The sequence below is a fragment of the Triturus cristatus genome, chromosome 8 (genome assembly GCF_964204655.1).
Source record: "Triturus cristatus chromosome 8, aTriCri1.1, whole genome shotgun sequence".
NCBI lineage: Eukaryota > Metazoa > Chordata > Amphibia > Caudata > Salamandridae > Triturus > Triturus cristatus.
In genome coordinates this window covers 301,298,301-301,311,817 of record NC_140591.1, presented here as the reverse complement: position 1 = coordinate 301,311,817, position 13,517 = coordinate 301,298,301, and the positions used below count along the sequence as shown (strand labels likewise).

The 13,517-nt window shown below is 43.8% G+C and overlaps 1 protein-coding gene across 1 annotated transcript in view; it reads left to right on the top strand.

Moving 5' to 3' along the window:
- Positions 1–13,517, top strand: part of CRYL1 (crystallin lambda 1) — a 640,631-nt gene that overhangs the window by 429,002 nt on the left and 198,112 nt on the right. The window lies entirely within an intron of this gene.

The window sequence follows — 13,517 nt, the reverse complement described above, 5'->3', positions numbered from 1 at the left end:
AGTAGGTGGCCATTGGAGTGCTATCAGCGTTAATTGCGCAGCGACGCGGGGGGGAGATAAAAAAAAAAATAATAATAAATACATAAATAAATAAATTTTTAAAAAAAGGTATGTGGTTGGCGTTTTCCATGGTGTTCATTCTCGTTTCTCTTTTCAGGTTCGGTTAGGGGTCCCCTCGCCATGGAGATGTACAGCTGGATCGTGGGGCATTCTTTTGTAAGACGGGCTCAAGTTCAGGCCAGCGCACGCTACTGTGGGGACAGTTTGGGTTTAATACGGATCTATTTTCTGTGACATGGAGGGGTAGGGGCGGCATGCGTTGGACGGAGTTGGTGTCGGTGTTGAACAGGACTGTATGGGCTGGTAGGGGCCCGGACGTGTTGGGTTTCATTTGGGGGAAAATGACATGGTCCGGGAGACGGGTTTGGCGTTGATGAGGGCGATGAAGAAGGACCTGGTGTTGCTTGAAGAGCGTTGGTCAGGGTGTTCCATTGTCTGGACGGAATTTGTTCCCCGGAGGGTGTGGAGAGGGGCAGTCAATCCTGGGACAGTGGGTAAGGCGAGACGAAGTTGTACACAGAGGGTGAGGTTCTGTCGTCATTTAGGGAGCGGTAGGTTTGGGCATAGGGTCATTCGTTACGACGCGCAGGAATGTTGTCGAGATGATGGGGTTCACTTGTCTCGGAGGGGGATGGATCTGTATCTGTATCTGTTGGAGTGGAGAGAGGCTTGGCAAGGTTGGTCGGAGTTTATCGGCGTTAAGGGGAAGGGGGGTTTTCGGTGGGGGGGGCAGAAAAATGGGGGGAGGCGGCGTATCCGCCTACACCCCCCCCTCTTTTTCTGGGTGGCGGGTTGGTTGACAGTTGGCCGGGATTGGCTGGAGTTTGTTCTTATAGTTTTGGTAGTTTGTGAGCAGGAACAAGGAAAGGGTAACTAGGTTGGATAAGTTCAGAGTAGAGGTTGGTTAGTTACAGTAGCACAAAGGCAGGTAGGGGGTACGGTCAGGGGAGTTTAGGATTTGGAAAGGCCAGATTGGGTAGGATTGGGTTATAGATGGTTAGGTAATGTTATGTTGTATTTTGTGGGATGGGGGAACTGATGTGGGGATCGTAGGGGTGGGGGAAAGAACAAGGGGGCAGGAAATTCTTGTATAGTGAGGTTTTAGTTGTGTAAGGCAGTGGCCAAGGAAATAAATTGTGATATGCACCTGTTTCAATAAAGCGGCCTTTTTCACACACAATAAAGTGGTCTAGTGTCAGCTTGCTCCCCCCTCCCCCCTTAATCTCCCAATGACACAATTTGTAGTCTGTCAGTTAGGAAAGACAGTGCTTGAGTTTCACATTGACGTTTAGCTGAAAACAAGAAAATAAATGATCAGTTAACCATGTGCACTATACAGATCTAATTTTTGTGGGTTGATAAAGTATAATGTTGCTCCATTTGTAATCACAGTAACCGCCATATATGTGGGACAACTGATGTACTTGCAGGGTCATTTAAGGCATTATTTTCAAGGCGGGTTGGGGGCGGTTCATGATTGTTTCAAAGTTCATTTTTAGAAGCTATCACTTCTAATTAATGCTGCCTTATGCTGTAATATAATCTAATGTTAAAAGTGTAAAGTGAAACAATTTTACTTGTAATAAAATACCCTTTACTTAATTTTCTTAAAAGTCTTTATCATATTTTTAAATGACATATGTTGTATGATTTGCTATCATAATATTTTGAAGGCTTGACTAGTTTTCTGGTTCCTAGGGATGAGCCGGGAAACCTTGTTGAACACTTTTTATGTGTCCAAAACCATAGCCATGGCTGGAGAGGAGAGTAATTGTGCTTTCTCTAAAATGCGGGAAAAGGTCCTAACATTATCAGCCACTAAACATCTGTGTACAAAACCTGTCTGAGATGAATGCTTAAGTAATGGAAGGACTTTCTCAAGTTGGAGAGCCCAAATCTTAGTATACATTTTATAGTCTGTATTTAATAATGAGATGGGTCTAAACTTTGTTGTATCTAGGGCAGGGGTCTCCAACCGGTCGATCGCGAGCTACCGGTAGCTCGCCGAACCCCCATGAGTAGCTCGTGCCTTGCATCTCAATTTTGTAGCCTGTCATTCTCATTCATTATTCTTAGGCCTTTTTCATAGCTGTTGCCTGCCCTCACCAAAACCAGCTGCTCGGATTGGCCTAACTGAGCTTAGCTGGGGCGGGGCAGCCCAAAAACAATGACGCTATTGCTGAACTGCGTCTCCACGCCACCTGGATTTCATAGCCTGGCACCGCAGTCTTGATCATGTGCGACATGTCCCAGAGCAAGCAGCAGGTGGGCCGGAGTGGAGCAGCAGGTCCCGGAAAGCCTGCTAGTATGCAGGTGTAACAAGCAGTATTGAACTGCTTCGAACCCGTGCCCCCTGCCTGGCACATTATATTTCAGCAGCAGATATTCGGTAAGCACTGGCCTGGCCAGTAAACACCATAATACTTTGTTCTCTAAGCTGGAGTTGTGATATGCGCCTTCTATACTCAGCCGCTGGTATGCTACGAGCACGAAAGACTGGGAATGTATTTTTCTCCCGCTTTCCAGCTTTGGTTTATAAATTAGGAGAAGCTTGTTGTTTGGCGGGTTTAGTTTCCTTTACCGAAGGCACAAAACAAACAACTCTCCCCGTCTGCATTCCTAAAAAGAATGTAAATTGTTCCGCTATTCAGAACAGCTTTGATTTTATGATCCAGTCAGTGTCAACTATTTCATACCGTCTGTCGTTAGGTCACTGACAGAGCGTGGTCACACTCGCCCAAATATTTATGTGTTTTCTAAATTCACTCTCATTCTAGCTACCCGCCTCCTGTTTCTGTGGCTGGCTTTGCCTCTTCTGTTCCCTTTCTCTTCGTCTCCACTTTCACTCTCTACGCTCCCCCCGCACCCTTTATCTTAATTTCTCGTCCACTTTCTCTCGCTATATTTCGCTTTCGCCCCTGTGCCCCATTGCCCCGCCCTCTCCTATCCTGTGCCTTACTCTGTTTGTACACCCAGACCTGTGCTACCTTTAACAGTGACAATACCCCCAGTCAGTGGCTTTTGCCTACCTACACAGAGCCCAACGTCCTTCCCTCATTACCCCTCATTTAGCACTTCCCAGGTCTCTCAGGGTGCAACAGAATAGGGGCCGGGCAATTCCACTGGTCTTTTGCATTTTGATTGTAGAAATGTAAATAATCAGCAGCGCTGGCCATTCTCTCCTTTGCTGCCCGAGGAGTTCGTATAATGTTGTGATAGCACATGAGGGGGATGTAGAAGAGGCAGAAGCTACCTCTTCTTGGCTCGGCTTGCTTTGGTTTGAGAGTCACAGAGGACCCTGAGCTGCTGAAGAGCCGGCCATCTGGCTCGAGCCTTAAAGGGCTTGCCCACCTTTATGTACAGCTGGATAGAGTTCTTCACAAAATCCGGAGAGACAGTACAAATGACCACAGGGCATTCGTATAAAGTGCAAAAGGCTGCTTCATTAGAATAGGTCTATAAGCCATCATAGCCATACATATACATGAATACCCTGCCCCACTAATCCAAATTCTCACGCGTCTACTACCCTTAATCCACACTGTGCCCACTATATCCCCCAGCCGACAAATTGCATCAACATTCAAATTTCACAACTCTTCAAACCCTTGCCCGTTCTGACAAGCTGTTATTCTCTTGCTCCCCATCACGATGGTGTTACGGCTGGCCATCTTCCCTTCAGGTAATGCCAGCCGTTACCTGTTCTTTCCACCTTCCCCAAGTTGGATATGCCCTCACGGTGATGTATTATCCCTCTCCAAATAGTGCATCGTCATTGCCTTCTGCAACCAGAGAAATACTGAACAAGTGTTTTCCCATCCCCACTCCCCATCTGAACTTTGTGCACAGTGCTGCAGTAGCTGCCTGTCCAACAGCCTCTATCCAACGTACACCCTAGCACTGGCTGTAACGGAAACCCCAAAGACTTCAGCAGTAACTACATAGTCTTCAACAGGGAATACTCATTCCTCATTAACAATGGCAATCCTTGCATGTTGGATGACCTCTGCATCTCAGTTTACTTTCCTGTGTGCTTTCTTAATGGCATTATGTGTCACTGAATCTCACCATACCCATCTCTATACAAACTCTGCCCACACAACGAAAGTATCTGACCGTAAAGGCTGTATTCTCAACAAGTTCACTTTCATAACTTTTAACAATGACAAGCCTGATAACTGGACAAATTAAAATTCACCTCAGCTAATCAGTAGCATTTCTTGACAAGCTCTACCTAGTGTCAACTCCGCCAGCCACGGCAACAGCTCTTCCGATCTCATGCTGCTCTAGCCCCACCAGTACACCACATAAACATCACTCTTGAAGCCCAGCGACTTTCCAACAGGACATAGCTGCCCATCGGCTTGGCTGCCCAATTCAACCAGCGAATGCCCAAATTATAGTAATAGCTGACAGAGGCCCAAGAACACAACCTACATACAACAAACAAAAACATGGATATTGCTAGATAGCTGCTAAGATAAATCTATATCCTGCTCAATGTATCTCTTTAACAATCTGAAACTTAACAGTTCATAATCCTAGAAACAATTCTACTAAAAAAAGCTACTCCTGGAAACTTACCTGAAAAAAGTACGCAATTTAAATACAAGTTTATTGTAACAGTGCCGCATCACTCAAAAGCACACACAGACTCTTAAAGAGACTTTCAAACATAACATCGAGGAGTATGAGCAAATACGAGGCAGACTATCCGTTTTTTCAGGTACATACAATTTTTGCATAGGGCAACTCTTAAGAAAACAGCAGAGACAAGCCAACAGCATTACTATATCAAGGGTATACGTGTCATATACTATTCACAGAGAGAACAAATACCATGTCCTGCTCTAATCTCATTTAATAATTACAATTCACACTGAACTAGATGCCTAGCAAACCCCCTCGGGTGTAGAACAGAATAAAGTTACCTACAAGGTGAAGAGATTCTGCAATAATGCATCTTTAAAGTGACCCTAACTGATACTCTGCGAACTACAAATCAAGAGAATACAAATCCTAAAGTCACTTTACAACAGCATTAAATCTGAAATTTTGCACCTTTGTATACTTGCAGGTGAGGTGATTATCCAGTATTCAGGGATAGGGATGTGTGTTTTCAATATTTAACACAGCAGCAGCTCACTAACATTACTGCAAGTCATCTCTGTGACGCCGTCCCATTTCTAATGTGATATCCTGTTTCGCTATAAAAGAAAACTTTATTGTGGATATTGCATGAAATATGAACACAACATTTCTATTGCTTTAAATATAAGTTTCCTTGAATTTATTCTGAATGTGGGTGATGTGCAAGAGTGTTACAGACATTTTGCAGTTCTGTTTAAAAATTAATAAAGGTCATTCGGGAAAGGCTCTCTGCAGAAAAGAGCTGGCTCTATCGGGGCTTTGGGCCAGAGCCAACTTTGCCCATGCAGTCTCTGTTCTTCTTTAACTTTTGCAGTGTGTGAACAAGTTGACCGAGGATCACAGAAGGAGGTCATAGGCTTGTATCCTGTAGTAGTTTGTTACACTTTCCAGGAATGCTTCCACGCAAGACACGCTTTTGCTTCAGGTATCACAACCTGCAGCTGTCTGTAGCTTCTAAAGATGGTGTGGCCCCTTGTATTCAAACCACAGGAAGGAATTAGGCTTACAGTCAATGAAACTGGGCGTGGGGGGGTCTCTCAAAAAAATGCGCGAGTTGCTTGGCCTTTAGTAGCTCACGATGAATTTTACTGATCAGAAGTAGCTCTCACTACAGAAAAGGTTGGAGACCCCTGCCCTGATCTAGGGGGACTTTCTCCTCCTCGGGAATCACCACGATATGTCCCTCAGAAAAGGAAACTCGGAGTTTGCCCATCAATTCAAATTTATGAAAGTGGGTAAGAATATGTGGCTCTAATATTTGTGTGGAGCTGTGGTAAAAAGAAGCCAGAAAATCATCCAGGCCAAGGGCTTTGTTTGGTTTCAACGATTTAATACCTAAGCAAATTTCTTCCCGTATAATAGGGTTAATTAGTTGAACGAGGGTCTCATCCGGGACTATGGGCAGTCGGAGAGGATCTAAAAAGGATTTGCAGGCAGCTGCACAGTCATTATTACCTGATTGTGTGGGATTATACAGTGAATAGAAGTTACGAAAGGTATCTACAATTTTTTCAGGATCAGTTTGTAAGCATCCTAAATGATCTTTAATGGCTGAAATGTTGACAGATTTTTAGTATTCTTCAAGGTAAGAGCCAGCAGTCTGCCAGCTTTATTATACTCTGGCAAGGTTCTATATCTAAGTCACAAGCACTAAGTATTTTGTTGTATTTATATTTAAATTGTTTGATTTTTGTGGTATTGTTAGATTTAAGGTCCTTAATTCTATTTTGTTCTGAAACTTGTATTCCTTTCTCCAAGATATTAAGTTTAGAGTTCAGCTGCTTACCATCACACCCCTAATGGTAGCTTTCATAGCATCCCATAGGGTGCATTCATCAACGTCAGAGGCGATATTATCAGTGAAAAAATTGTATCATTTTTGTGCCACTATATTCCTGGAAGCTGGATCCTTAAGAATCTCATCATTCATTCGCCAGGATCTAGCTTTAGGAGGATAATCAGTGAAACTTACAGTAATGGTGATGCATGCATTGTCTGAGACAATAATAGGCTCAATGGTGGGTTTAGATATTATTGACCCAGGAAGTTGCTGATAAAAATGTAATGTATTCTGGATAAGGAGTTGTGAGTGTGAGAGTAAAAGGTAAAATTACTACCAGCTGGTTTATGAAGGTACCATATATTGGTAAGTTCATTGTCTTCAGTAAGTTTGTGAACAATTGGGTCTATTTGTAAACTGTGATAATCTGTCCAGGGTGGTCTCATAACGTAAATTAAAGTTGCTTGCTAGGATGAGCTTTATGCTTAATGGGATATCGAAGTCCAAAAAGTAGGGTTGCCCATCGTTGGGGCATAAATGTTTGCAATGTAAAAGGAGGAGTTGTTTTGGTGATTTTTAAAGTAAGCCATCTACCTTGTTCGTCGTTGGCAATGTATAAAGCTGGCCTCCTGCATTTTTCAAGATCAAGGTTAATATCATATTTTTCTTGTTGTAGGTGGGGGAACCAGCATAGTCGGATATCCAGTTGTTTGCATGCTGTGGGCTTCAGTTAGACAGGTTCTTATTTCTTGGAGTAGAATAATATCACTTTTAAATTTACGGCAGTAGTCTAGGATCTTTTTCCTTTTGATAAGATGGTTTAACTTTTTAAACTTTGTTTTTTAATATTATACCAAAATAACAGCGGTTACAGTGCATCATATATTAATACACATGTAGAATCCTATACATCATGCAGGTACGTACAGACAATACCGAAGCTAGGTCAATGAGACCACAAGGGACAGCCAGTATGCATCACTTTCACTGACATTTACAATGGGCACCGGGCCTCGCCCCCCTCCAGGTCCGCTATCCCCCCTCACAAGGGGCGTGCTCAGTGTGTTTGCTGGTGTAGTTGTGGCATCCAGCAAGTCCCGGAGATACAGGTGTAGCAGTTGCCATATATCTAAGGGTCTCACCGTAGGTGGCTGTAGTTGCGAATAAGTGTCGCTGCTAGGACTACAATATATCATACTGCGCAGCCATGACTTGATCGTTGGTGTACGCCTACTACCCCAGTTTATGACCACTTCACGCTTAGCAATAAGCAGTGCAATGGCAGCAAAGCGCCTCTTGGATCTGGGGAGGTCGTGAATGTACCCAAGAAGTTCCATTAGGGGCGTGCGTGTAACTGTAAAGTCTATCATTTTGGAAATTTCCACAAACACAGCTGACCAGAACCACCCACCTTTACGCGGGTCCATGTGAGATGCGAGAAGATTGACATTTCGGACATAAATGTAATCTAGATGGGTCAATGCGGTGTAACGCACTCGGTGATTTGTATGCCCTTCACAAACACTTAAAATGCAATTTATGCCTGTGATTCTGTGAAACTCGACGGATTTGTGCACAGCACCTAACCCACTGTGTGTCAGTAATGGGTTGCCCAAGATCCTTCTTCCCCGCCCCTCGCACTCCCGCATCACGGGGGGGGGCAACAGCGCCACTGTAGCCTTATTTAATCTAGTCACCAAGTGTGTTCCATCCCCATCTTTTATGATACGTGTCAATAGTGGGAACTCTGGCTGTTCCAATGGATAGCTGTATATAGTGGCCCTCAAAGCCCCCTGCAACCTCTGGAGTATAAAGTGGTCCATAACCGTTGCATCACGAAAGCGAGGGTCCTCTGTTTGGAAAAATACATGTCCTTTTGGGAAGAGGTCACCGAAAGTCACCAGGTGAAACTTGGCAAGTGTGAGCTTCACAAGTGCCTCTTGCAGGATGGGGATCTACCCATTACCCGCCACTGGCAGTACGGATGAGTACAAAATCCGGGATCCTGTGAGTTTCAATAATTTATGCCTTGCCCAAGTAGTTGTGGAAAAGTTTGAATATCCTTAGGCTCTCGCGGGTATCCCACAGACAGCAGTGACCCGAGCGATGCAGGAAGCGCTAGATCAGCCTCCGGTTGGTGATAGGGTATACGTATATCCGCGTGATACCAGTGGCGAGCAAAGCTTGCTGTGCCTCCAGGTAATAGACGTGACGATTTGGCACCCCAAACCCACCCCTTTCATATGGTAGCATGAGAACATCCCAGCTAATGCGGGGTTGTTTACCGCCCCACACCAACCGTATCAGTAAAGTACGAAGATTGGCAACGAAGCTATTATACAGTGGGATTAGGATGTTATTAAATAAATACAGAAACTGTGGGAGGACCACCATTTTGATAATTGCTATTCACCCCGCCATGGACAGGGGCAGGGCCAACCAACTCTCTATATTCTGTCCTAGCCGCTCAAGCACCGGACCGTAGTTTAATTGTAGGACACAATCTTTTTCCCTATGAATCTGGATCCCGAGGTACTTAACGGAGTCCTCATTCCAGGTCAGGGGGTATTCACACACTTCACAACAGGGTACCACAGTGAGCGGAACCACTTCTGATTTCTCCCAATTAATACACAACCTGGAGAGACTACCATACCTGATGACCTCAGCCAGCAATGGCGTCAGATTATCATCGGGGCGCCGGACATATAATAAGATGGTTTTACTCCTTGGTATTAAGGGAGATAGTTGTGAGGAAACCCTGAGACATATCTAAATTCTGGGCTAGATTAGCACTCCTCATGTACAAGGAGGGAAACTTCAAGGAGAGAGAGGGGAATAGAAGTTGTAGAAGGGAAAAGAGCAGAACAAGCTTAGACCTGTATACAAATTGCATAACAGTGTTACATGGGATAAACAAACACGTGTATCTGAATTCCATTGTAGGTAAACAAAACCTCAATATTGCAAAAAAAGAACCCCACCCCCAGAGAACCCACCCCCGAAGCATCAAAGGGAGCCATGAAGGCCTCGGAACAGAGAAACAGCAGCCGGTACGTGAGATCGGACCCGAGCAGGAAAACAAAAATATTATAAACATTCCAAAGCTGATATGATAAACAGTCCAGAACTCGTCATGGATGGTACACATTAGAGGATTAATCATAGATTTAGACGATTCAACACAGAAGATTAATCGCAAAAGATTGATCACAGAACCCCGACAAGGAGCATGACTTGATCATATATTAAATATAAAGCCATCCATACTGTGTTATAGCAGTTTTAAATCATATATGGTTAAACACTGAGATGACAGCCCAAGAGGATTATGGCAACCCTATAAAATATGGGAAGGTAATTTGACTTAAACTAAGGGTGGGCGGAATTTTCGAAAGTGCCTGCGGAACGGCAAAAAAATCTCCGCGATCACGCAAAATTGTGCGTGATCGCGGAGATTTTTGTGTGCTGATTAATGCGTTACTGAATTTGACCTTCAACTCGGGCACCTGCTTTATTCATATCTGTAAGACTTACAGCTATAAATAAATAAAGCAGGTGCCCGAGTTGAAGGTCAAATACAAGTGCTTCCTGTTGGGGTTTCATTTTTGTGACAGGAGCATCGTGCCAGAATGAATCCTGCCCTGCATATTTGCCCCAGAAGATGCCACCGTTTTGTGCAATCTCTCTACTCAACTGGAGTACTTTCTACTGGCTAATCAGTAAGTGCTACCTCGTTGGGTCAATGTATAGTGCTTTTCCTACACCACAGCTGCGTAAAGGGCCAGAAGAGTTGTCTACAGCGACCATGTGTGTCTATAATGTAACATTGCCACAGCGCCGACTGGCGCTGGGGTCCCTCGAGTGAGCTGTCCATCATAGTGGGGGAAAGGGCGGGAAGACGATGCACACCGCTGGGGTGGGTGGTGTGGGGCCAAACGGGAGAGCTTCCATGCAGTTCACATGCCTCTTGTTTATAAAGGGCGAGAGACGGATCAGAGCAGCATATGAGGAGACAGAACCTCCTGGTGTCAGGAACTACACGGGGATTTCACTCGAGAAACTCATGGATGCACAGAGCTCCATCAAGGATGACAGCAAGTAGTAGATATGGGGAGAAAGCACACCTGCCTAGGCGACAATTTCCGTTCCCTCGCGGATCGCGAAAATGTTGAATTTTCGCAATTTCCGTGAGCGGAACGGAAACTGTCGCCCACCCTTAGGTTAAACACACATGGTTAACTACAGATGGGCCATCTTAAATGCGTGTATTTGAGATTAACAATGCCATCGCACAGGGATTGATTTAATATTGAGGAAGGAATCTGGTTAGACCTAAAAGAGGAAAGCACAGTATTGTTTAGGCTGTATTGAGAGTAAAAACAGTGAACAAACTCAGATATCCGATAACAGCTGAGAGCAAATGTCATAGATGAACGACATAGGCCACAAACCGCATAACTGATGAGTACTTGTAAACAAAATTGCGAGTAGAGCTAAGCATAGACGGTATCTGCAGTCAATGTGACATTTGATTATTAATTATTTGGTGTACTAGAGTTTCTAGTTCTCTTGGTTAATCAAAGATATGTGGGGTACCTTCAAAGGTGATTCTCAACTTGCTGGGCCAATAAAAAGAAAAGGTATGTTGGGGGGTCGGAGATCTTGGTGAAGAGCTAGGAACTATTTTCTACCGTCTACTGTAGGCTTTGCATAGTCTTGTGTGCTGCCGATTTTGTTTGATCATTCAGCCGAGAAATTTGGTTTTTTTCATACTTTCAAGGATCATTTTGATATGCTGGTACCTTAGAGGTCTGGAAATGAGGACCATTGGTTAGTTTTGTGGACTGCTAGAAACGTGCTTTTGAATCCTGTGGGCCCGGTCAATCTCAAAAGTATGGTCAAATGTAAGTTCATGGAGCTGAGGAATCTATACTTCTAGGAAGGAAACACAAGTTTTGGTGGACTGTTCTGTCTTTTCAGGTAGACTAAATATTTGTAGGTTGGCTCTCCCGTTTCTGTCTTCTAATCTCTTTTTCTAGAGAGGATATTTTCTGTGACATTATATCCGATGTTTTTGTAGCAGAGCACTGTTTATCTTCAACTTTGCTGATGCAAGATTCTGCTTCTTCTAGTCTGTTAGCTATTGCCCATACATATTGAAGACACTCCGTGATGGCTTTAGTTGACTGAGAAGATTAGGAAGAGTGTTGAGTTTTGTTAGTATAATGTCGATCCCATTTCCGTTTTCCCTTGTACTGGGGAATCCAGTGACGGCGGATCTTGTTTTGTTCTCTTTCGACCCAGTTTTTGGTCTTTGGGTTCATTATGTTTTATTGATCCTCGGGTATCAAGTCTGTGATCTTTCACTCTAGTGTATGCCATGGTTCTAGAGTTTAGAGCGTAGAGGGAGCTATGTATAAACTCTTGTTAGTGCTTCGTAGTAGGAGATTTCTGACTTGGAAGCACTAGGCACTATACTTGTATTCAAGACGCGTATCAGGGAAGTGGAGGAGTAAACAAGACCACTGCTAAGACGTAGGTTGAGTCAAAATCCCCTGGTTGTAGCCTAACCACACTAGTTATATTTAGAATAGAGACAGGTAAGGTAAATGCACTTATACTTTAGGCTGTATGCAGAAGTTTACAATAGTCTCAATAGTCTTTTAAAAATGAGAGACTTTGCATCAAGCTCAGAGCACATGAATGGTACAATAACATACCCCTGTAGAGGTTTGCATTTACTTGTATAAACTTGCAAGCACATACCACTCACAGGCACAACCTTAAAACACTTGCAGGATAAAATAAACAGTGTCAGGTATGATAAGGAGATACCTAGCGCTGTTTCTGTGCAGTATTTACACACATGTAGCTAATACGTTTGTGGTTGCAAACACTACGCTTTTGTTTAAGTCCAAAATATTTAGGACTTGGTATTCTCCGCCTGATGCTCAATATTTACAGACACCATTGGTCTGCACTAACTGGAATATAACCTTGATAATCTCTAGTCTCTGTTTAGGTAGTATTAGACAAATTATGTGTTAGAAATGATGCCATAAAGTGGATGAAAGACGTCTGACAAACTCTGCAATAATTTCTGGCATATATCCACTCCAGTGGCATAGAAGCGCATTACCAAAAAAAACGTGAAGCGCTACGGACACAATGGCATTAAACAAGCGGTATGTGATCTGGTACTTGTAAGCAGTCTCAAACCTGTTCTGGATGCTCCTCAGCAATTCTAGCCACTATATATATATATATATATATATATATATATATACGCTTTTGTCGGTATTTAACACTCCTTGATCTTGAAACACCTTGTCACTTCAGCGCATTACTTGTCATAATTAGCTTCCATATTCTGCCCTTGGTACTTTGCCATATTTTGCCAAATGGCCATATTGCCAAGATTGTTAGAGTCAAAAACCTAGATCCTCGAGATGGAATACCTTAGCATACAAATACAATTTATTTGGCGCACTAATGTCTGGTATACATCTCCCAGGAAGAAAGAGTGTCACGCTGCCTCACTTGGCACCAGGGTTATGATTTAGACATCACAGTGTGATGCCAGAGTTGGAATAACGAGATTGTCAGGAGAAACGGACCTCATTTAAAAAAACGGATAGTTCGGGATGGAATGCTAGTGTGCTGAAATTCATGATGCATCAGTGGTATGTGGCGGCATGTTTTACATGTCAGATGGACGTTCAAGGAGAGCAAAGGCCGCAATACATGGCAGCCGGGATCCATAGCTCCGGCATTACGCTGCCATCTTTGTCGGGCACTAGCCACATCCCCTGTTTCTTTTAGACGGCGACTTCAGAACTGTTGTTCCTGCCTTCGTACTCTGGCATCTGGATGGTGGTAAGATCCTGGTCTATGGCCTGCCAGACTCCAAACTAGCTCACCCTAAGGGCATCCTACATGCCATAGTATGTCTTATCCAGAGTCTGAACAAATATGTTCACATCACACCATTTTGATGGAACTCCACTCGCTCCATTTGCCGGTC